Source organism: Macaca nemestrina, chromosome 16 (genome assembly GCF_043159975.1).
Source record: "Macaca nemestrina isolate mMacNem1 chromosome 16, mMacNem.hap1, whole genome shotgun sequence".
Taxonomy (NCBI): Eukaryota; Metazoa; Chordata; class Mammalia; order Primates; family Cercopithecidae; genus Macaca; species Macaca nemestrina.
The window spans coordinates 102,087,398-102,109,254 of record NC_092140.1 but is presented as its reverse complement, the minus strand read 5'-3'; the positions used below and the strand labels follow the sequence as shown (position 1 = coordinate 102,109,254).

Below are 21,857 nucleotides of genomic sequence, written 5' to 3'. Positions count from 1 at the left end.
TAATTCCAGGACGTTTTCATCACCCCAAATGGAGATCCCATACTCGTGGGCAGCCATTGCCCAGTCTCCCTGCCCAGCCCTGAACGCTTCCTAATCTGTTTTGTTTCTTTATAGTTTTGCCCATTCTGAACATTTCATATAAATGGAGTAAAAGGCTACAACATGTAGCCTTTTTTGTCTGACTTTTTTTACTCAGCATAGTGTTTTCAAGGTTCATCCACATGGTAGAATGTGTTAGTAATTCATTCCTTTTTCTGGCTGAATAGCATTTTTTTGTGTAGATAGATCACAATTTATTCATTCATCTGTTAGTGGACAATTGAGTTGTTTCCACTTTTTAGCTATTATGAATAATGCTGCTGTGAACATTAAAATGTAAGCTTTTGTGTGAACATACATTTTCATTTTCTTGGCTATATCCCTAGGAATTGAATTGCTGGGTTATATGAGAACTATATGTTTAACTTTCTTAGGAACTAGCTAACTGTTTTCCACAATGGTTGTGCCATTTTATATACCCACTGGCAATTTATTAGAGTTCCAATTTTTCCACATCCTTGCCAATATTTATTTCCCTTTTAAAAATTATTATTATAGTCATTCTAGTGTGTCTGAAATGATATCTCATTGTAGTTTTGATTTGCATTTCTCTGATGATCAATGATGTTGAGCACCTTTTCAAATACCTGGTTGCCATTTGTATGTCTTCTTTGGAGAAATGTCTGTTCAAATCATTTGCTCATTTTTTAATGGGTTTTTTTTTTTTTACTGTTGTTAGAGATCTTCATTAATATATTTTAGATACTAGATGCTTATGAGATGCATGGTTTGCAAATATTTTATTTCATTCTGTGGGTTTTCTTTTCTTTAGGACAGTCTCTTGATAGTGTCCTTTAATGCACAAGAGTCTGTGATGCTGATGTAATCCGATTTGTCTATTTTTGTCTTTGTTTACTTAGGCATTACTGAGATCATATCTAGGAAACCAATGCCTAAATGATGAAGATTTACACACATTTTCACTTAAGAGTCTTATACTTTGGGCTCTTTTTAAATTTAGTAGTTTTTTTTTTAATGTGTGTTTTATTGTTTCTTTCAAGATACAGGGTCTTGCTCTGTTGCCCAGGCTGGAGTATAGCAGTGCAATTATAGCTCACTGCAACCTCAAACTGTAATTGTGCTATCTCGGCTCACTGCAATCTCTGCCTGTCAATTTCTGCAAAAAAAAATCAGTAGAGATTTTGATAGTGATTGCATTGAAACTGTACACCAACTTGGTGAGTATTCACATCTTAACAATATTAAGTATTTTGATCCATGAACATGGATGTCCTTACATTTATTTATACCTTCTGTAATTTAACAATATTTTATAGTTTTCAATGAATAAATCTTATACTTCTTTTGTTAAAATTATACCTTAAGTATTTTATTACTTTTGATTTTATTATAAATAGAATTATTTTCTCAATTTCATTTTTGGGCAGTTCATTGCTAATGCATAATACAATTGATTTGTAAATTTTGATATTATATCCTACATATTTGCTGAACTCACTCATTAGCTGTAATATGGACTCTTTAGGTTTTCTATATGTAAGTTATATCATCTGCAAATACAGATAGTTTAGATTTTCCTTTCCACTGTGGATGCCTTTTATTTTCTTGTCTAATTGCCCTGGGTATAATTTCTAGTACAGTGTTTTGTTTCAGTCTTTCACCATTAAGTATGATGTCAACTGTGGATTTTTCACAGATGCCCTTTATCAGGATGAAAACATTCCTTTCAATCCTCAGTTTGTTGAGTATTTTTCATCATGAAAGGGTGTGATTTTCTCAAATGCTTCTCCTGAGTCAATTGAGGTGATCATATGGGTTCTTTTTCTTCATTATATTAATGTGGTATGTAGCATTGATTGATTGTGTTTGTTGAAGCACCATTGCATTCCTGAGATAAATCCTATCTGGTCGTAATGTATAATGCATTTATATACTGCTTGGTTTGGTTTGCTACTATTTTGTTAAAGATTTTCACATCTGTACTCATAAAAGATACTAGTCTACTGTTTTCTTTTCTTGTGTTATGTTTCCCTAGTTTGGATATCAAGATAATACTGGCCTCATAGAATGAGTTAAAAAGTATTTCCTCCTGTCCTATTTTTAATTCTTCTTTAAACATTTGGTAGACTTCACTAGTGAACTCATCTGGGCCTCAGATTTTCTTTGGGAAGTTTTCCATTACTTATTTAATTCTTTTAGTTATTTTAGGTCTACTCTGATTTTCTGTTTCTTATTGAGTCAGTCTTTGTAGTTTGTGTATTTCTAGGAATTTGTTTCTTCTAGAGTATCTAAATTTTTTAGCATACAATTATTCATACTATTGCCTTATAATCCCTTTTATTTATGTAAGGTTCATAGGAATGTCCCCTCATTCATTTCCAATTTTAGTAATTTGAGTCTTCTCTCTTTTTTCTTGGTGAATCTAGATAAACTTTGTCAATTTTGTTCCTCTTTTCAAAGAACCAACTTTTTATTCTGTTAAACTTCTCTATTGTATTTCTCTTTTGTCTTTTGCTAATTTCTGCTCTTATCTTTATTATTTCATTTCTTCTGCTTGCTTTGGTTTAGTTTACTTTTCTTTTCCCCATGTCTTAAGGTTGAATGTTAAGCTATTGATTTAAGTTCTCTTTCTTTCTTTCCTTTCTTTTCTATGGAGTTTTGCTCTTGTTGCCCAGGCTGGAGTGCAATGGCACGATCTTGGCTCACCACAACCTTCGCTTCCCTGGTTCAAGCAATTCTCCTGCCTCAGCCTCCCAAGTAGCTGGGATTACAGGCATATGCCACCATACCCAGCTAATTTTGTATTTTTTGTAGAGACGGGGTTTCTCCATTTGGTCAGGCTGGTGTTGAACTCCCGACCTCAGGTGATCCACTCGCCTTGGCTTCCCAAAGTGTTGGGATTACAGGCATGAGCCACCGTGCCTGGCCCTCTTTTTATTTTTTATTTTTTATTATTTTTATTTGAGACAGAGTCTCGCTCTGTCACCCAGGCTGGAGTGCAGTGGTGCGATCTCAGCTCACTGCAAGCTCCGCCTCCCAGGTTCACGCCTTTCTCCTGCCTCAGCCTCCCGAGTAGCTGGGACCACAGGCGCCCGCCACCACTCCCGGCTAATTTTTTGTATTTTTAGTAGAGATGGGGTTTCACCGTGTTAGCTAGGATGGTGTGGATCTCCTGACCTCGTGATCCACCTGCTTTGGCCTCCCAAAGTGCTGGGATTACAGGCCTGAGCCTCCGTGCCTGGCCCATCCTCTTTTTTTTAAATGTACACATTTACAACTGTGCATTTCCCTTCTATGTACTGCTTTAACTGCATGCCATACGTTTTCGTACATTGTGTTTTTATTTTCATTCATCCCAAATTATGCTTTAATTTCTTTTGATTTATTGTTTTACTTACTATTTAAAGTGTGTTGACATATTTGTGAATTTTCCAAATTTCTTTCAGTTATGATTTTTAGTTTCATTCCATTTTGGTCAGAGAACATATACTTTATGTTTTCAACCCTTTTAGTTTTACTGAGACTTGTTTTATGTTGTAAAATATCATCTATACTGGAGACTGTTCCAAAGTACTTAAGAAGAGTTTGTATTCTTCTGTTGTCAGGTAGTGATATAGATATCTATGGGGTTTAGTTTACTTATAGTGTTTTTCAAGTTTTCTGTTTCCTTGCTGATATACTGCCTACTTGTTCTATCAACTATAGAAAGTAAGGTATTGATATATCCAACTATTATTATTACCTAAGAGAAGAGCTCCAAAATACATGAAATAGTTCTCTCTTCAAGTCTGTCAGTTTCTGTTCATGTATTTGGGAGCTGCTCTTTTAGGTACATGTATGCATATAATTATTATATATTCTTGTTGAATAACGTTTTTTCATTATAAAATGCCCTTCTTTGTCTTTAGTCATAATTTTTGTTTTAAAATCTATCTAACCACATATCAGTTATAGTAACTCCATCTCTGTTTTTATTATTGTTTGCATAGTGTATCTTCTGTTCTTGATCATTCAATCTATTTATGTCCTTGAATCTAAAGTGTGTCTTTTGTAGACAGTGTATAGTTGGGTCATTAAAAAACATCTTTCTAGCTTGTGGACAGATGCTTTATTAAAAAAAAAAAAAAGAAAGAAGGAAAAAAATTTAAATAAAAATATCTTTTTTCCAATCTCTGCTTTTTTATTAGAATATGTAGTTACTTTATATTTAATGTAATTAATAATAAATTAGGATTAACATCTGCCATTTTACTGTTTGTTTTCTACCTTTTTATGTCTTTTGTTTCTACATTTCTCCATTACTGGCTTCCTTTGTGTTACATAGATATTTTCTGATATAGTGTTTTAATTCTCTCATTTCTTTTGCTACATTTTTGTGTTTTCTTTCTTAGTGGTTACCCTGGGAATTACTACTAATAACTTACTTAATAACAATCTTATCTAAATCAAATGATACCATTTAACTCCAGTAGTCTACAGAACTTTGTTCCTGTATAGCTTTTTTTTTACCCTTCCTGTATGCCGTTATCATCACAAATTACATCTTTATACATTATGTGCTTGTCAACAAGGATTTATAATTATTGCTTTATGCAGCTGTCTCTTAAAACAGATAGGAGAAGGAAATGAATTACAAGCAAAAAATACACTTATACTATTTATTTTTAATATTCATCTGTATGTTGTTTACCTTTATTATTTCTTTTATTTCTTCATGTAGACCTAAGTTACTGCTTACTCTCCTTTAAGTCCAGCCTAAAGGGCTCCTTTTAGTATTTCGTGTAGGATAGGTATCCTAGTGACAAGTCCTCTCAGCTTTTGTTATTTAGAAATGTCTTAATTTCTGTTTCATTTTTGAAAGATGGTTTTGTGGATATAGAATTCTTGGTTGGCAGCTATTTTCTTTCAGTGCTTTGAGTACGCCATACCACTGCCTTCTGGCCTCCATGCTTTCTAATAAGAAACTGTTAATCTTATTGAGGATCCATTATACAGGTCAAGTCCCTTCTCTCTCACTGCTTTTAAGATTCTCTCTTTGTCTTTGGCTTTCAACAGTTTGATTATAATGTGACTCAGTGTGGATCTCTCTCAGTTTATCATACTTTGAGTTTACTGATCTTTTTAAATGTATATATTAGTGTTTTTCATCAAGTTTAGGGAGCTTTGGCCATTATTTCATCAAGTAATCTTTCTGAAACTTTCTCTCACCTCTCCTTATGGGATTCCATTATGCATATGTTGATATATTTCATAGTGTCCCACAAGTCTCTAATCATTTTCCTGCCTGTTTCTTCTTTCTGTTCCTCAGACCAGATAATCTCAATTGATCTATCTTCAAGTTTGTTGATTGTTTTTATCCTCCTGATCAAATGTGCTATTAGGTGCCTATGGTTTATTTTTCAGTTCACTTATTCTAGCTTTCAACTCCAGAATTACTATTTTTTAAATAATTTTGACCCATTTTTATTCTTTATTTGGTAAAACACGGTTATCATTTGATATGGTTTGACTCTGTGTCACGACCCAAATCACATCTCAAATTGTAATCTCCATGTGTCAAGGGAGGGACCTGGTGGGAGGTGATTGGATTATGGGGGCGGTTCCCCCATGCTATTTGCATGATAGTGAGAAAGTCCTCATGAGATCTGATGGTTTTATAAGTGTGTGACGGTTCCTCCGTTGCTGTGTCTCTCGCTCACTCTCCTGCTGGCCTGTGAAGAAGGTGCCTGCTTCCCCTTCTGCCATAATTCTAACTTACCTGAGGCCTCCTCAGCCATGTGGAACTGTGAGTCAATAAAATCTCCTTTGTTTGTAAATTACCCAGTCTCAGGTAGTATCTTTAAAGCACTGTGAAAATGTACAAATACGTCATTCTTTGCTTCAGCTCTTCAGACATAGTTTCCTTTAACTCTTTGAACATATGTTTAAATAGCTAGTTTTACTCTCTGTCTAGTAAGCACAACATTGGGGCCTCTTAGGGCCAGCTTCTATCAATTACCTTCCGTTTGTGTGTGTATGGGACATATCTTTGCATGTCTCACAATTTTATGTTGAAAATTTGACATTTAAAATAATATAATATTGCAAGTCTGAAAATCATATTCTTCCCTGCCCAATTTTGTTATTTCTGCTTGCTGTTAAATGTTGTTTTTATTTATTTCATGACTTTTCTGAACTAATTCTATAAAGTATGTATTGTTTTTATATGTGGTCATGGGAGTATCAGTTAGCTTCGTGATTGGGCATCTAATGATTGAACAGAGATTTCCTTAAATGCTGGAACCAATAAACCTCTAAATCTTTGCCATGGCTTACTACATATATGTTGGGTCATACCTTTAACACTCCACCAAGCAGTTCAGTTCACAATGCTGTTTTAGCCTTTACTTTCTGCTTGTGCAGAACCTCAAGGTCACCAAGAAGTGAGAGCTTAGGCCTTCTCAGCTCTTTCTTCAGAATGCCCACAGGTCTATGTATGCCCGTGACCTTCCAAATTCTCAGGAGTATGTCAGAGCATTTCAAAGCTCTTACAGACATCTTATGCCTCAGCTTTTCCCTTTAATCTTCTTAGTCTATTGTTTGCCCTATCATTCATCTCATGCAGCCTCATAGTTAAAAGACTTGCCTAAAATTATTTTCAATAAATACCACTTAACCCCTGGGAGAGACTTTTACACTTGGCAAGTTCAAGCCACATCAAGTAAAAATGTGCCTTTTCAGTGGAGAGTTCTAAGGATGGATCAAACAGTGTCAGTTCTTTGGGACTGAGGCTTTGAAAGAGCTCCAGCTCTGTTCCAATCTTCAGTACTGGAATGCAGTTGTTATTTTTCTAGGCTATTTCTGTGCTGAAGAGTGGGAGATGGGCCTAAGGTAAGTTTAAAATGTCATAAAGATTACAGTTCTTACCAAGATTCAGATATTTTTCTTGAATAAATGCTCCCTGGATGGCTGAAAGTCTTTGGTTAATGCCAAGATAGTTGAACAAATGGATTCTGCTTTTCTTTGCCAGTCTTTTCATTAGTCTTAGGAAGGAACAAAATGTTGGATGTTCTTCATCTGCCATTTTTACTCATGTCACCTGTTTTAATGTTTTGTTTTTATAACCTACATTGTACAAAACTAGCCTCACAGAATTATGTTGATAAGGTGGAAGAAGAGATTTTTAAACATGTTATTAAGCTCAGAATATTCATTTTTAAACTTTCATTCAAAGTAATGTAAATGATACTGTATTTCTAAATTCATCTTCAACTATTCATTAGTAGTCAAATTCAATAATTTATCTGTTAAATTATAGTTAAGTTTAAATTAGCTTTTGATGAAAGAAATGGATTCTGGATCCATGACAATTTCCGATAAGTTGTCTTCTCCTGATAGAAAACAAAAATTCACAATCTTTTATCAAATGTAAAGATGTTTGGTGATAAATTTTGACAGTGCAATATCAATATCATCACCAACTCTGTTGTCAATAAATTATGGAGCATGTCACAATAACTTATAGAAAGACTGTTCTTTCAAGCGTCCAAGTTTCATTTTGTGCTTTAATTTCATGTGGCATTAGAAAACATTTGCCTTCCTTCCTTGCATAGGAGTGTGAATCTCGAAAATTTGAGACTGGTCTCAGTTAATTTAGCAAGTTTATTTTGCCAAGGTTGAGGATGTGCCCATGACATAGCCTCAGGAAGTCCTGATGATATTTTCCCGAGGTGGTTGGGGCACAGCTTGGTTTTGTACATTTTAGGGAGACATGAACCATCAATTGATATGTAAGAAGTACATTGTTCTGTCCAGAAAGGCGGAGACAGCTCAAAGCAAGGTTTCCTGCCCCAACCCTCCCCAGGGGCTTCCAGGTCACAAATAGGTAAGAGACAGATACGGTTGCATTCTTTAGAGTTTCTGATAAGTCTTTTCAAAGAAGGCAGTCAGAATATGCATCTATCTCTGTGAGCTAAGGGATGACTTGAATAGAATGAGAATGGGAGGCCGATTTGCCCTGGGCGGTTCCCAGCTTGAAAGAGCCCAAGGTATTTTCCTTTCACATTTCCCCCTTTTCTTTACAAAGTCTTTTGGAGAAAGCATTTTACAAGAAAATGAATCTCTGGTCTCAGGTTTCATCAGATCTCTCAGGGCTGAAATGGTTTATTCCTAGACAGGTAGGTCTGGAAAGCTCATTTTTAGCAGGTTTCGAAGTCTTGAGTCCTGTGAAGAGCAAATAGAGGGGAGGAAGGGGAAAAAAAAACACACAAAATAACAATCCAGGCCACGAGTGGTGGCTCATGCCCGTAATCCCAGCACTTTGGGAGGCCAAGGCGGGTGGATCACTTGAGGTCAGGAGTTTGAGACCAGCCTGGCCAACATGATGTAACCCTGTCTCTACTAAAACTACAAAATTAGCTGGGTGTGGTGGCATGTGCCTGTAATCCCAGTTACTCGGGAGACTGAGGAAGGAGAATCGCTTGAACCCATGAGGTGGAGGTTTCAGTGAGCCAAGATCACGCCACTGCACTCCAGCCTGGGTGACAGAGTGATACCCTGTCTCAAAAAATAATAATAATAATAATTGATATGGGCCACATTACTCTGAAGTCCATACATTAGTAGGCAGGTGTGAAAGGGTCTTATGTATGTAAACAGGTTACTGTTATTTTCTTCCAGAGTTTAAGTTGTCTGTCTTCGGCTTGCAGGGTTTTAAAGAAGCACGACTTAGTTTTCAGTGACTTCAAATTAGGAAAAATGAAAAAGAGATGGAAAAAAAAAATTGAAAACATTATTTTGAAGACTTGTAGCCAAGAAAAATTAGAATTTGGTCCAAACCGTAGAAAATAATAAAAATTGGAAAAAACATTAGGCAGGACTGGAATCTAATAACAGATATACAATTATTTTGAAATAATTTTTTTCTCTCTCCAGTTCCCCATTTTACTAAAGACAAATCATGGTAGGGTTGGTTTGCTTATTATACTTGGCCTAAATATTTGTATGCAGTGCAGCAAGAATAATTATTATTTTTACATAGGCTTTTAAATTGGCTTTGATGGAACTTTGTTCCATAAGGGGAATCTCAGATAGGATTTCTTAAAGCCCAGCCCAGCCATGGATTGTGCCATCAAATACCCATGAGTTGGGTGAAATTTTCTCTTCTCCAGGTTTCAAGATAAACCTGAGACTTCCGTGCCTGCCAGTAAGTGACATTCTTTACTTACCATGGGTCAGAAACCCTACACAGGGACTGTGTACACAAAATACGATGCTAGTTTTTCCAAGGTCTTATTGGCTCTATAAGTCAAGTTTGATTCCTTAAAGGAAAGCACATCATTCCAGTCAAAGCCTTGGTAAAACAACCGATTTCTCCAATTGCATCCTGTTACAAATGAAAACAGATTCTTACTGCACTTATGCAAATAACTGTGTTGTCCTAAGTTAAGAATACTCACAAGTAGTTTACAGTTCTGGGGAAATCAGGTAGAGAGAAACAAATGTGCTCCAAATTTTGTTCACAGGAGTGTACTAAATTGTTAAAGCTGTCAATAGCTCAAAAGAAAAGTTTTTAAGACCTTGAAAAACAAAACAAAGGATCAGCAATCAAATTAACAAATTCAGAAAAAAGTCAGGTGGAGTGTAGTGGCTCACTTCTGTAATCCCAGCACTTTGGGAGGCCAAGGCAGGTGGATCACCTGAGGTCAGGAGTTCGAGACCAGCCTGACCAACATGGCAAAACCAAATCTCTACTGAAAATACAAAAATTAGCCAGGCGTGGTGACGCATGCCTGTAATCCCAGCTACTCAGGAGGCTGAGGCAGGAGAATCGCTTGAACCCAGGAGGGTGGAGGTTGCAGTGAGCCAAGATTGTGCTACTGTACTCCAGCCTGTGTGACGGGAGTGAGACTCTATCTCAAAAAAAAAAAAAAAAAAAAAAAAAAAAAAACAGAAAAAAGAAAGTAAACAGAGCAAGTGACCTTGAAGAGAAGAAGAAGAAGAAAAAAAAAAAACAGACAAAAATATTCCAATAACAGAAGAGACTTTTTTTTTTTTTTGGAGACATAGTCTTGGTCTCATGTCAAGGCTGGAGTGCAATGGTGTGATTTCTGCTCGCTGAAATCTCCACCTCCCAGGTTGAAGTGATTCTCATACCTTAGCCTCCCGAGTAGCTGAGATTACAGGTGCCTGCCACCACGCCCAGCTAATTTTTATATTTTTAGTAGAGATGGGATTTTGCCATGTTGGCCAAGCTGGTCTCAAACTCCTGACCTCAGGTGATCTGCCCACCATGGCTTCCCAAAGTTCTGGGATTACAGGTGTGAGCCACCTCCCCAGCCCCCCAGAAAAGAATTTTTTAAAAGAAAATTGAACTGAGTCATTAGAGATGACAAAGAAGAATTTAAATAATTTATCTGATTCAAGTAATTTTTCATTTAAAACCTAAAAACCAGGACAGAATGTCTTGAAACAAGATCAGAGAACAGAAAAGTTTTTTGGAAATGAAAAATATGATTGCTTCCCCCCAAAAAAATCTTTCAAAGAAATTATTTTCAAGTTGATAAAAATAACTTAAACAAGGTGAAAAAGTAAAGACTGAGTGAGATAGGAAAATATTTTTTAAAAACTACAAGAAAGAAGTAATCCAGGATATCTAATATTAGACCAGCAGGAGTTTTTAAAAGGGAGCAGAGAAATGAAGAAAGAGAAATCATTTGTGTGTCTGTGTGTGATTTTTGTAAAATCATTTTTAAAAAACTTTTCTCAGAACTAAAAATGTTATGTCTTGGTATTGAATTCCAAGCAGGATAAAATAAAGAGGACTGAAATGGATCTTTGTGAAATTTCAGAACAGTAACTAACAATAAATGGAAGATCATAAAAATCTTCCAAAGGTAAAAAACAGCCCAGCAGCTAAGGAATAGGAGCTAGACTGCAGCAGAGTTTTCTTATCAGCAGCAAAAAATGTTAGAAAACATTGAAGCAATACCCTCCAACTCAGAGTGAAAATCACAGGACACGGAGGGAAAGAAATGGCATCCTGGCATGGCCCTGGCTCTACATTGAGCAATGTAGACAAAAATCATAAAGACTGCTCTTAGTTTTCTACTTTTAGAATCAACTTACAGACATGTAAGACTTAATTGTAGTTGTAGAATAAAAGATAAAATATTATTGGCTTTCATAACAATAAAGTCCTAGCAGTGATTCACAGTTTTTCTGTGAAAAAGGGTAGGGGAAAAGAGGGAGGATTGTAAGGCATTTTATATGGAGCAAGGGAGGCAAAAGATGTTGATAGAAGCCTATGGAACAACATACACACATAAATAGAAGGAATATATTGCTTTAAATGACAAAAATAGCCAACATAGGCCGGGTGTGGTGGCTCACACCTGTAATCCCAGCACTTTGGGAGGCCAAAGTGGGTGGATCACTTGAGGCCAGGAGTTTGAGACCAGCCTGGCCAACATGGCGAAACCCCGTCTCTACTAAAAATACAAAAATTAACTGGGTGCAGTGGTGTGTGTCTGTAGTTCCAGCTACTCAGGAGGCTGAGGCAGGAGAATCACTTGAACCCAGGAAGTAGAGGTTGCAATGAGCTGGGATCACACCACTGCATCCTAACCTGGGTGACGGAGCAAGACTCCATCTAAAAAAAAAAAAAAAAAGCTGACATAGCAATTTTAAAAATAATATATAATTACCAAAAATTGGGGAAAATGGAGACAGGGAAAGGCAGTTCTATAAGCAAGATAAACCTTTATGTTTTGTATCAGAAGGTCAATAAATATTGTCTGAATTTGACTGGTTATTCCATTTTTATGAAATGTCTACAACAGGCAAATCTATAGAACCAGCAGAGAAATTACAAATTGCCTGTGGCTGGGACTGAAGAGTGAAATCACTGCAAGTGGCCAAGAGGGATCTTCTGAAGTGATAGGTATGCTCTAAAATTGGGCTGTGGGGATGCTTGTACAACTCTGTAACTTTACTAAAATTCATTACACACTTCAATAAGTGAGTTTTATGATATGTACATTATCCATCAAAAAAGCTGTGTTAAAAAAAAAAAAAAAAAGGCTGAATATTTTAGGCCAGGCGTGGGGGCTCACACCTGTAATCCCAGCACTTTGGGAGGCCAAGGCAGGCAGATAAGGAGGTCAGGAGATCAAGACGATCCTGGCTAACACGGTGAAACCCCATCTCTACTAAAAGTACAAAAAATTAGCTGGGTGTGGTGGTGGTGCCTGTAGTCCCAGCTACTCGGGAGGCTAAGGCAGGAGAATGGTGTGAACCTGGGAGGCGGAGCTTGCAGTGGTGACCCCAGATCGCACCACTGCTCTCCAGCCTGGGCGACAGAGTGAGACTCCATCTCAAAAAAAAAAAGGAAAAAATTATTCTAATTTGCCTGCGTGAGTGGATGTGTTTGGCTAAATTTTTGATAAGAGTTTCTTTGCCACTGTGTTCACAACATGTGTTGGTGAACAGTTTTCTTGGCTCATCATGTCTTCTGGATTTGGTGTCTGGGTAATACTTCAATCATAAAATGAGTTGAGAAGTGTTCACTACTCCTCTATTTTCTGTAAGATCAATGGGAAAATTTGTGTAGAATGTACCAGTCCAAAACTATGTGAGTCTAGAATTTTGTTTATCAAGAGAGATTAAATCACAGTGTAAAATATTTAATAGGCTGGGCATAGTGGCTTATGCCTGTAATCCAAGCACTTTGGGAGGCCAAGGTGGGCGAATCACGAGGTCAGGAGATTGAGACCATCCTGGCTAACACGGTGAAACCCCGTCTCTACTAAAAGTACAAAAAAAAAAATTAGCCAGGCATGGTGGCAGGCGCCTGTAGTCCCAGCTACTTGGGAGGCCAAGGCAGGAGAATGGCGTGAACCCAGGAGGCGGAGCTTGCAGTGAGCTGAGATGGCTCCACTGCTGTCCGGTGTGGGTGACAGAGTGAGACTCCATCTCAAAAAAAAAAAAAAGGGGGGAGCCGATTTTTAAAAAGGTCAAAGAAGAGATGTGAAAATATATTATTTAGAGTTCTGTAGGCAACCAACAGGAATAAAAATAGAAATGTTTTCTAAGATGATCTAGGAGCTGTTAAGGTGAGGAAGTGTGAAATGGAGGCAGCTATTTATCGGTTATGTTTTATCAGTTTATCAGTTATGTTTTTCTATACTATTTCAATTTTATCAATGCATGTATTACCTCAGTTCATTATTAGAGATTTTTAAAACTTTAGATTTCTTAGTGCAGAAAGAAAATGTTTCTTGTTTTTAATCTTTTAAAATTTAAATATGAATAATGATGGCATGTGGGTAAGTGAGGAGAATTTTTTTCTCCTAAAGACCAAGGCCAAGGGGCAAACTCTCTTACAAGCCGCCGCTCATAACTTGATGTGGGCAAGAGCTCAACTGGGCGTCGCCAAAAATCCATGCCACTCCCAAAATAGAATGCAGGCAAGGAGACTAAGCAACCGGTCTTTCTGGGAACGACATTTGGTGCAGCTGTGTTAAGCGGTTGCCATGGACTAATACAGCAAACATAAATAATCTCAGGGAAGCAAGCGCCCGAGAAAAACGAGATGACACAGGAAGTCACTAATGTTATCAGCTGTCTTCCTCTGTTTATATAAGAACACTGCCAATGTAACCATCTATGTGTCCTGGTTTTAAGCTGCATGACACAACCTTTTTACCCTGAAGAGACAGTGCTATGGTGGCCAATGAGAGGCCATCACTGTGGAAAACACATGTTAAGACTTTTTGAGATATGAAGTAATGGGGTAGATCGTGAGGACTTCAGGCTACAAGCTGACAACCTTGCAGTTGGTTCAAAGAGCTTGGGGACTTTTCAGTTTAATTTTGCTGGGTGACTAACCTGAAGCATTCACACCTGCATTCCCTTTCCTTTTTTCTTATGTATTTATTTATTTATTTATTTATGAGACGGAGTGTTGCTCTGTTGCCCAGGCTGGAGTGCAGCGGCACAATCTCGGCTCACAGCAACCTCCACCTCCTGAGTTCAAGCAATTCTCCTGCCGCAGCCTCCCAGTAGCTGGGATTACAGGCTCCCGCCACCATGCCTGGCTAATTTATTATTATTATTATTATTTGTAGTAGAGACGGGGTTTCCGCATGTTGGCCAGACTGGTCTTGAACTCCTGACCTCAGGTGATCCGCCTGCCTCGGCCTCCCAAAGTGCTGGGATTACAGGCATGAGCCACTGCGCCCAGCATTCCCTTTCAAAGAAAATGCTGCGTGAATAGTGGTAATAAACGAGTCAGAGCAATTCCATGCAACCCAACAGATACGTGGTTTGTGCATTTTTTCTATCCATGAGGGAATGAGAAACTCTATTCCTACCTTTCCGTCAATTCCATTCAACCAAATATTTCCCATGTTCACGTGAAACCAGACCTCTCCCGGGTTAGCCTGTCGTTGGAGTGACTGCACTCACTTATTCCACTTGCTCCGCAGTTCCTCTCACTACCTGAATGTGCACACAGGGCCCAGCAGGCACTGAGGACAAGGTTGAGTGGCACTTGTCATCTGCATGCCTCCCAGGTGGGTCCTGCTCAGGGAGGAGTGTCCAATAACCGTGGTGACAGCCACAGCCTGGCAGGATTCATGCTGCAGACAACGTGGTGCCCGAATCCTTTCCCCAGGCCTGGGGTTAGTAGACAAAGCTGGTGAAGCTGATAAGAGAAGCAACATGTAAAAGGGGAGAGCACCACATTGTCCCCTAAGACAAGAATGGAAGTGGTTTAATGAGTTTGTTACTCACTATCTACATGATGTTAAAACCAATCAAAGCAGGACAAAATAGGTCAGATCCTTTTCACGAAGCCAGTACTTCGTGTAGTGGGATTTTAAAGACATTACCCTGTCAGTGAGAGAGAGAGAGAGCTACAGTTAGACAAACATTATAAGACAAAGAGCTAAATACAAAATAAAAAATGCAGATGTAAAATCATATTTCCAAGTCTTTCTTTTGCTGTCAGTAGTTAGTAGTTGGTTGTAGCCCCCCAGATGGGAGTCAGATATACGCAACTGTAAGTACCACTTACAATTTCAGTGGCTAAAGAATCCTGCCAGAAAGAATTTTTTAAGTCAAAATTCCTAAACATTTCTCATTGTGTCAAAATGTACATATTTGCTTATATCAAAATAAAAATGAGAATTTCCTTCACTTCTGGTGCTGTGAAGAGTTCCTGATAGATATCTCATGGAGACCAGGTTCCACGAGCATTTCCTGTGGCCTCACTGCAGACAGCAGGTCATTGCAGCCTCCACTCAGGTGAATGCTTCGTGGCTGAGAGTGTGCACACTCTGGCTCAAGTATACCGAGGGTGGGTACTACACTCACCACTTACTAGCTGTGGGATGTTACTCGAGGCCTTTAACCTTTTGTCAGAAACTCAAGCCTTCAAGCTTTCATCTCTTCCATCTCTGCACCTCCCGGGACTACCATGAGCTTAAATAAGAGCACACACGTATACAGCACAGCCCAGTGCCAAAATATGGTAAGAAACGGGTATGATTACTTTTCCTATTTTATAACTGAAGGGACTGAGGCCAAGAGAAGTGAAGTGGCTCCAAGTCACAAAGCCTGGGGTCACGAAGCTGGAATCTGAAGGCAGGCTGTCAATAGTAAGGTTGTTATACACAGTAAATGAGTTAATTCATGGAAAGCTCTTAGGAAAGCCTTGGTTATGAGAAAGCTCTCAATAGAGATTAGCTCTTTTATTATGACTCCATTCGCTTTCATGCTATTTAAGCTTTTTCCTTTATTTCACTTCAAGAATGAGGGCTTGGTGGGGCCGGGCGCCGTGACTCACGCCTGTAATCCCAGCACTTTGGGAGGCCAAGGCGGGCGGATCACGAGGTCAGGAGATCGAGACCATCCTGGCTAACAGAGTGAAACCCCGTCTCTACTAAAAATACGAAAAATTAGCTGGGCGTGGTGGTGGGTGCCTGTAGTCCCAGCTACTCGGGAGGCTGAGGCGGGAGAATGGCGTGAACCCAGGAGGCGGAGTTTGCAGTGAGTGGAGATCGCGCCACTGCACTCCAGCCTGGGCGACAGAGCAAGACAACGTCTCAAAAATAAAAAAAACTGGTAAGCGACAACAGAGACTAGCATATCAGTGTTACACGGTGAGTGTGTGTGTGTGTGCATGTGCTGCACACTACAGACATGTGGATGTTGGGTTTTGTTCAGTTTCACTTTAGTGTCGGTGGTGTGAACCCATCAGCATGTGTGTGAGTGTGTATGTGTGTCTGAGAGGATGCCGACGATGGTGAACATCGGCGAATATCCCGTTCAAAAATTGGGAAAAACGAAGGCTGAGTGACGGGCATTGCTCTCTTCTCACTCATTGATTCTCCTTTCTCCAGCCCTGTCTGCTGGCAGCTGTCTTCCTGTTAAGCCTCAACTCAAGGTGATTATTGAATTCAAAGATTTAACAAGCTCACCACGGTCAATACCAAAAGGGTTTCACTCCGTGACCACTCACCCAGTCTCCCACTATCCAAGTTCCCTGCTGGAACACATCACTCACTTGTAAAGCCCCAAAGGTAGGTGAAGAAGATGGTCTTATGTCCTTGCACATCCACTCCTCACTATCCCCAGCAGGAAGTTGTAGGAAGATACTCAAAATCCCTCTTCTCTTTTATTCCAGTCCAATTACTTTATTCACAAGGAATGGAGAAGAACTGGATGAATTATTATGATTCTCCCTGCACCCTGTGTTCCTTTGTTGACTTTCATTGGAGTTTTGTTTTCTGTCCTACTAATTCTTTTTCCTGGGATCTCTAAACAGCCAGAGTAAAGAAGGCATCCAAGAAGTTTTTTCATTTCCCCTTTCCTTTAAAAGTCAAACATTTGGGCTGGACGTGGTGGCTCACACCTGTAATCCCAGCACTTTTGGAGGCCGAGGTGGGTGGATTACCTGAGGTCAGGAGTTCAAGACCAGCCTGGCCAACATGGTGAAAGCCCAGGTCTACTAAAAATACAAAAATTAGCTGGGAGTGGTGGCGCACGCCTGTAAACCCAGCTACTCGGGAGGCTGAGGCAGGAGAACCAGGGAGATTGAGGTTGCAGTGAGCTGAGATTACACCATTGCACTCCAGCCTGGGCAGCAGAGCGAGGCTCTGTCTCAAAAATAAATAAATAAAATAAAATAAAATAAAAGTTAAACATTGGAGTTCCACAAAAAGTCAACAGAGAAAATGAGAGATGGGGCTCCTCAAAGAAATAATGTAACAAAATCTCTCAGAACGAAGAGTCATGAGATTCCGGATGGAAAGAGCCAGCCAAGTACCCACACAATTTAAGAGCACGGTCATATCAGAGCACTTTATCCAAAATGTTCGGAATTCCAGGACAAAGAGAAGATGTTTAAAACTTCTAGAGGTAAAAAAAAAATTCCATATATCTTCAGAGATCTCAACAGTAATAGTGGAAGCCAGAAGGCAATGGAATAATGCCTTTTAAATTTTTTAAGGAAAGTGGTTTCCATCTTAAAATTACATAAGCCCAACTATAAATCAAGCATGAGGACATATAATGGCATTTTTAAATGTACAAGTTCTCAAAAAACTTTTTTTTTTGGCTCTTATAGCCTCTTGCAGAAAGCTAACAAAAGATGAGTTCCGCCAAAAGAAGCAGTTTATTCCAATAAAGAGGAAGACATGGGGTAAAAGGAAGGAGAAATCAGCACAGGAAGAGGCAAAGCATGGGTGATGAGAAATCCCAAGACCAGCTGTGTGCCCCGTACAGACAAGCAGTCCAGCGTAGAGAAAATTAGAAGAGATGGCTCTAGAAAAATGAGATTAATAGATCACCTGATGTATCTGAAAGCCTTGAGGGAAAACTTAGACAAGTTGGGAAATTTTTGAGTGGAATTAATAAAAAGACCAAAAAAAAAATCAAGAGAAAAAGATTATTAGCTCCAAGAAAAACAATATTATTCAGAGACAAAAAATGATCGTAATTTACTACATGTATGGCACTGTGACTAGCATTTACATGTAAATGGTGAATATTGAGCTAATTATTCTACAACAGAACTGTTTTGGGAGTTGGGAGAATAGGAAGAATCTGTGTGGTGGTGGAGGTGGCGGGGGCAACGGTCAAACGATCAGCTTTTGCAGGGGAAAGATCACCTACAACTGAAAAGGTGGAAAGTAGAAAGACAAGTAACCCTTCAGAGAAATGGAGGTAAAACTTCCTTACTCGCTAAAAGTAGGAAAAGTGGTGTCTCTGGGAGGAGAAAATAAGGGGAAAGGAGGGTAGAGCCTTTTGTTGTTTACAACCAGCTTGTTCGCTTAAACTCTGCTTATGTATAACTTTGATAAACACTAAAACTTAGGCAAGCATACACAAAAATAACAGAGGAAATAGCTTTGAGAGCATTTGCTCCTGATACCGTAAAACCTGGAGTTTCCAATGACAAAATTACTATCCAAACTGGCTTCAATTAGGGAAAATACCAAAAATTTAGACATATACTTAAAGTCATGGCAGTTAGAAATTACTGGAGTTTTCTGGAACTACAAATCTTCTGGAAGTAATAAAAATTCCAGAATTCCAATATCTTAAGAAAGATATTGGAAGCAAAAAGTAGAGTGGCTAATATTATGAGCTTTAAAGAGCTGAAATTATTTTATGAAAATATGAATTGTAATTTTGGGTTGGCTGATAGCTTCAGTGTCTAAACCCAAGTGCTTTCACATAAGACAAACCATGTGATAGGTTATTTCTCTCCACAGTAAAGGATGACCTTGGGCCCACATAAGGAGTGATGTTGAGACTTGGGCTATATTTGACCATTCTTCAATTTACTTCTAATTTGTGATTAGAAATGGTCTAAACTCCAGACGTGCCCAGGAGTTCTAGATCTCAGTTTTCAAGAAAGAAAATTCAGGCTGGAGGGAGTTACAAATGACAGAGGTGGCTCAAGAAGGAATCGTCAGGGACATGCAACCCTCTGGGTGGCTGAGAAGAAAAACAATCACTAAGAACCAGGAATCAAAGACCAGTTAGTCACTGTCTTATTATGAAGTAGTAAGAGCAAGAAACTCATCACACAGACGATTGTCTGGCCCTACAGTGACTGACGGTGCACTCTGCTCCCATCTCTTGGGGTTTTAGTGAATTGTACTTTGCCAGCAAAGTTGGGATGATTCATAAAAACAATCTCATCCCATCTTGGGTGGGCAGGACAATCAAAAAGAAAATATAATAAACCAATTCTTGGGAATGGTGGGGGCGCATCCTGTAAGGTTCAAAGCCAGCACACAAGAGCCAGGATGTCAGTTGTATAACATCAATAAACTAATGCTGGATTCCAAAACGGCAACCCTATTTTTCCTTCTCCAAAACATTCCAACCCAGAAGGCTCTGGAAATAGCTTCCTGGGCCAGTTTCCTAATCCCAAGAACTCTTCAGCAGGCCATCCAGAGATAATGTCATTAGAAATGCTAGACTACCTTCTTGGTTGATTTAAAGTCTGATATGAAGTCAACTGCAGCTCTAAAACTGGACAATAAATCCTAATTCTGTCCCCTGAAGACCAAGAGAAAGAAAAAAAGCATTCTTCAGGTCAGAATGGATTTCTTCGTGTTTCACGAATTATAATAGTTAAATAGTAAGTCTCACTCTTCGCCCAACCCCAGAAGCCCTGCAGTTCTTTGTTGTTAGACGAGGCGAGGCTAACTCCTTGTGCATCAGTCAGGGCCACAACAGGAAACAAAAGTTCACTCAAAGGCCTGCTTTATAAGATGTGTTTTTTTCTTCTTGTTTTGAGATGAGTCTCGCTGTGTCCCCCAGGCTGGAGTGCGGTGACGCGATCTCAGCTCACTGCAAACTCTGCCTCCCGGGTTCACCCCATTCTCCTGCCTCAGCCTCCCGAGCAGCTGGGACTACAGGCGCCGCCACCTCGCCTGGCTAGTTTTTTGTATTTTTAGTAGAGACGGGGTTTCACCGTGTTAGCCAGGATGGTCTCAATATCTTGACCTTGTGATCCGCCAGCCTCGGCCTCCTGAAGCCCTGGGATTACAGGCGTGAGCCACCGCGCCCGGCCCAATGCAAGGACTCTTTACAGAGCTGTAGACCGCATTAAATGTAGGCAACATGAAAGATGCTGAGACACTCAGAGATTAGCAAGATTGGGAAACCACTGTGGTTTCGTCTTGAAGGAGCAAGGAGAGAAAAGAGTGTGATCAGAGTTCAGTAGCTGTAATTTTGGAGGGACACAGTTATTGTCTCAACGGGGTACTAACATGGGGAGGGAAAGGGGAAGAAAGATCCTAACCTCTGTCTCCTCCTGCTGCTATCCATCCTGTCTCGTGCCTTGAAGTTAGCCCATAGGAAGCTGAAAAGCCAAGTTCAGAAGGGTCAGTTTCCCAGCACTCAGACAGAAGAGTGGGAAATGGGGTGGGGTGGGCAGGAAGAAGAAACCACACACCTTGGACTTGATTTGGAGCATGCCTGAAATTGATTTTTCAGAAGCTGAAAAAGTATGTATATGTGCGTGTGTGTGGGGATGTGGGTATATAATAGAGATTAATGGGTACACCATGCACACATACACATACACACTAGTACTCTTAGTATCTTTAAAGTGATCTCAGTTTGTGTATAGTCACAAAACATAAACACTCTAGGTTATAAAATTATGGATGTCATAGCATGCCCCCTATATGCTCCAACATTTCCATTCCGTCTGGAATGAGGGGCCCGAGTATTTATATTTTCTTTCTTTTTTTTTTCTTTTTTTTTTTTTTTTTTGAGATGAAATCTTGCTCTGTCACCAGGTTGGAGTGCAGTGGCGTGATCTTCGCTCACTGCAATCTCAACCTCCTGGATTCAAGTGATTCTCCTGCCTCAGCCTCCTGAGTAGCTGGGATTACAGGTGCCAGCCACCACATCTGGCTAATTTTTGTATTTTTAGTAGAGACAGGGTTTCACCATGTTGGCCAGGATGGTCTCGATCTCTTGACCTTGTAATCTGCCCACCTCGGCCTCCCAGAGTGCTGGGATTATAGGTGTGAGCCACCGCGCCTGGCCAAAGTATTTATATTTTCAACAGCTCATGATTGATTCACCGCACATAGGATTTTTAGAGCCATCCATTTCATTACACTAATATCAGTCATTCACCTCTAAGAAAAATGTAGTTAAGCAGATTATTTTCCCTCTGATCATTAGGTCAGACTCTCATGACCTAGAAGGAGAAAGAGGCCGGGCGCGGTGGCTCAAGCCTGTAATCCCAGCACTTTGGGAGGCCGAGACGGGCGGATCATGAGTTCAGGAGATGGAGACCATCCTGGCTAACACGGTGAAACCCCGTCTCTACTAAAATACAAAAAAAATTAGCCGGGCGAGGTGGCGGGCGCCTGTACTCCCAGCTACTCGGGAGGCTGAGGCAGGAGAATGGCGTGAACCCGGGAGGCGGGGCTTGCAGTGAGCTGAGATCCGGCCACTGCACTCCAGCCTGGGCGACAGAGCGAGACTCCGTCTCAAAAAAAAAAAAAAAAAAAAAGAAGGAGAAAGAAAGGGAAAGAGGGGAAAGGTATCTAAGAAGAAATATAAGGCAGAGAGAAGAATTCAAGAGAGAAAAGACAGTTTCTGAAAGAAACAGAAGAAGAAAGGATGGGGAGAAGTGACAATAAATCAGAATCAGAAATGTGAATGTGTATGCTTAATATTATATTAGAAGTCTTATGTAAGTTCAGTTTAAAACCTTTTAAAATTCTAAACATTCATGAGATTATGACTATCTGCTGAGAAGGCTTAGAAGGTCTAAG

At 39.5% G+C, this 21,857-nt stretch overlaps 1 long non-coding RNA gene across 1 annotated transcript in view; it reads left to right on the top strand.

Annotated features, from left to right (window-relative positions):
- LOC105490257 (uncharacterized) overlaps window positions 1-18,859 on the top strand; it is a 118,691-nt gene extending 99,832 nt beyond the window's left edge. Inside the window, exons 5-7 of the long non-coding RNA XR_011614961.1 lie at window positions 11,880-11,980; window positions 16,443-16,622; window positions 16,727-18,859. This is a non-coding gene — a long non-coding RNA (uncharacterized lncRNA). The remainder of the gene's footprint in view (window positions 1-11,879; window positions 11,981-16,442; window positions 16,623-16,726) is intronic.
- The last annotated feature ends 2,998 nt before the right edge of the window (window positions 18,860-21,857 follow it).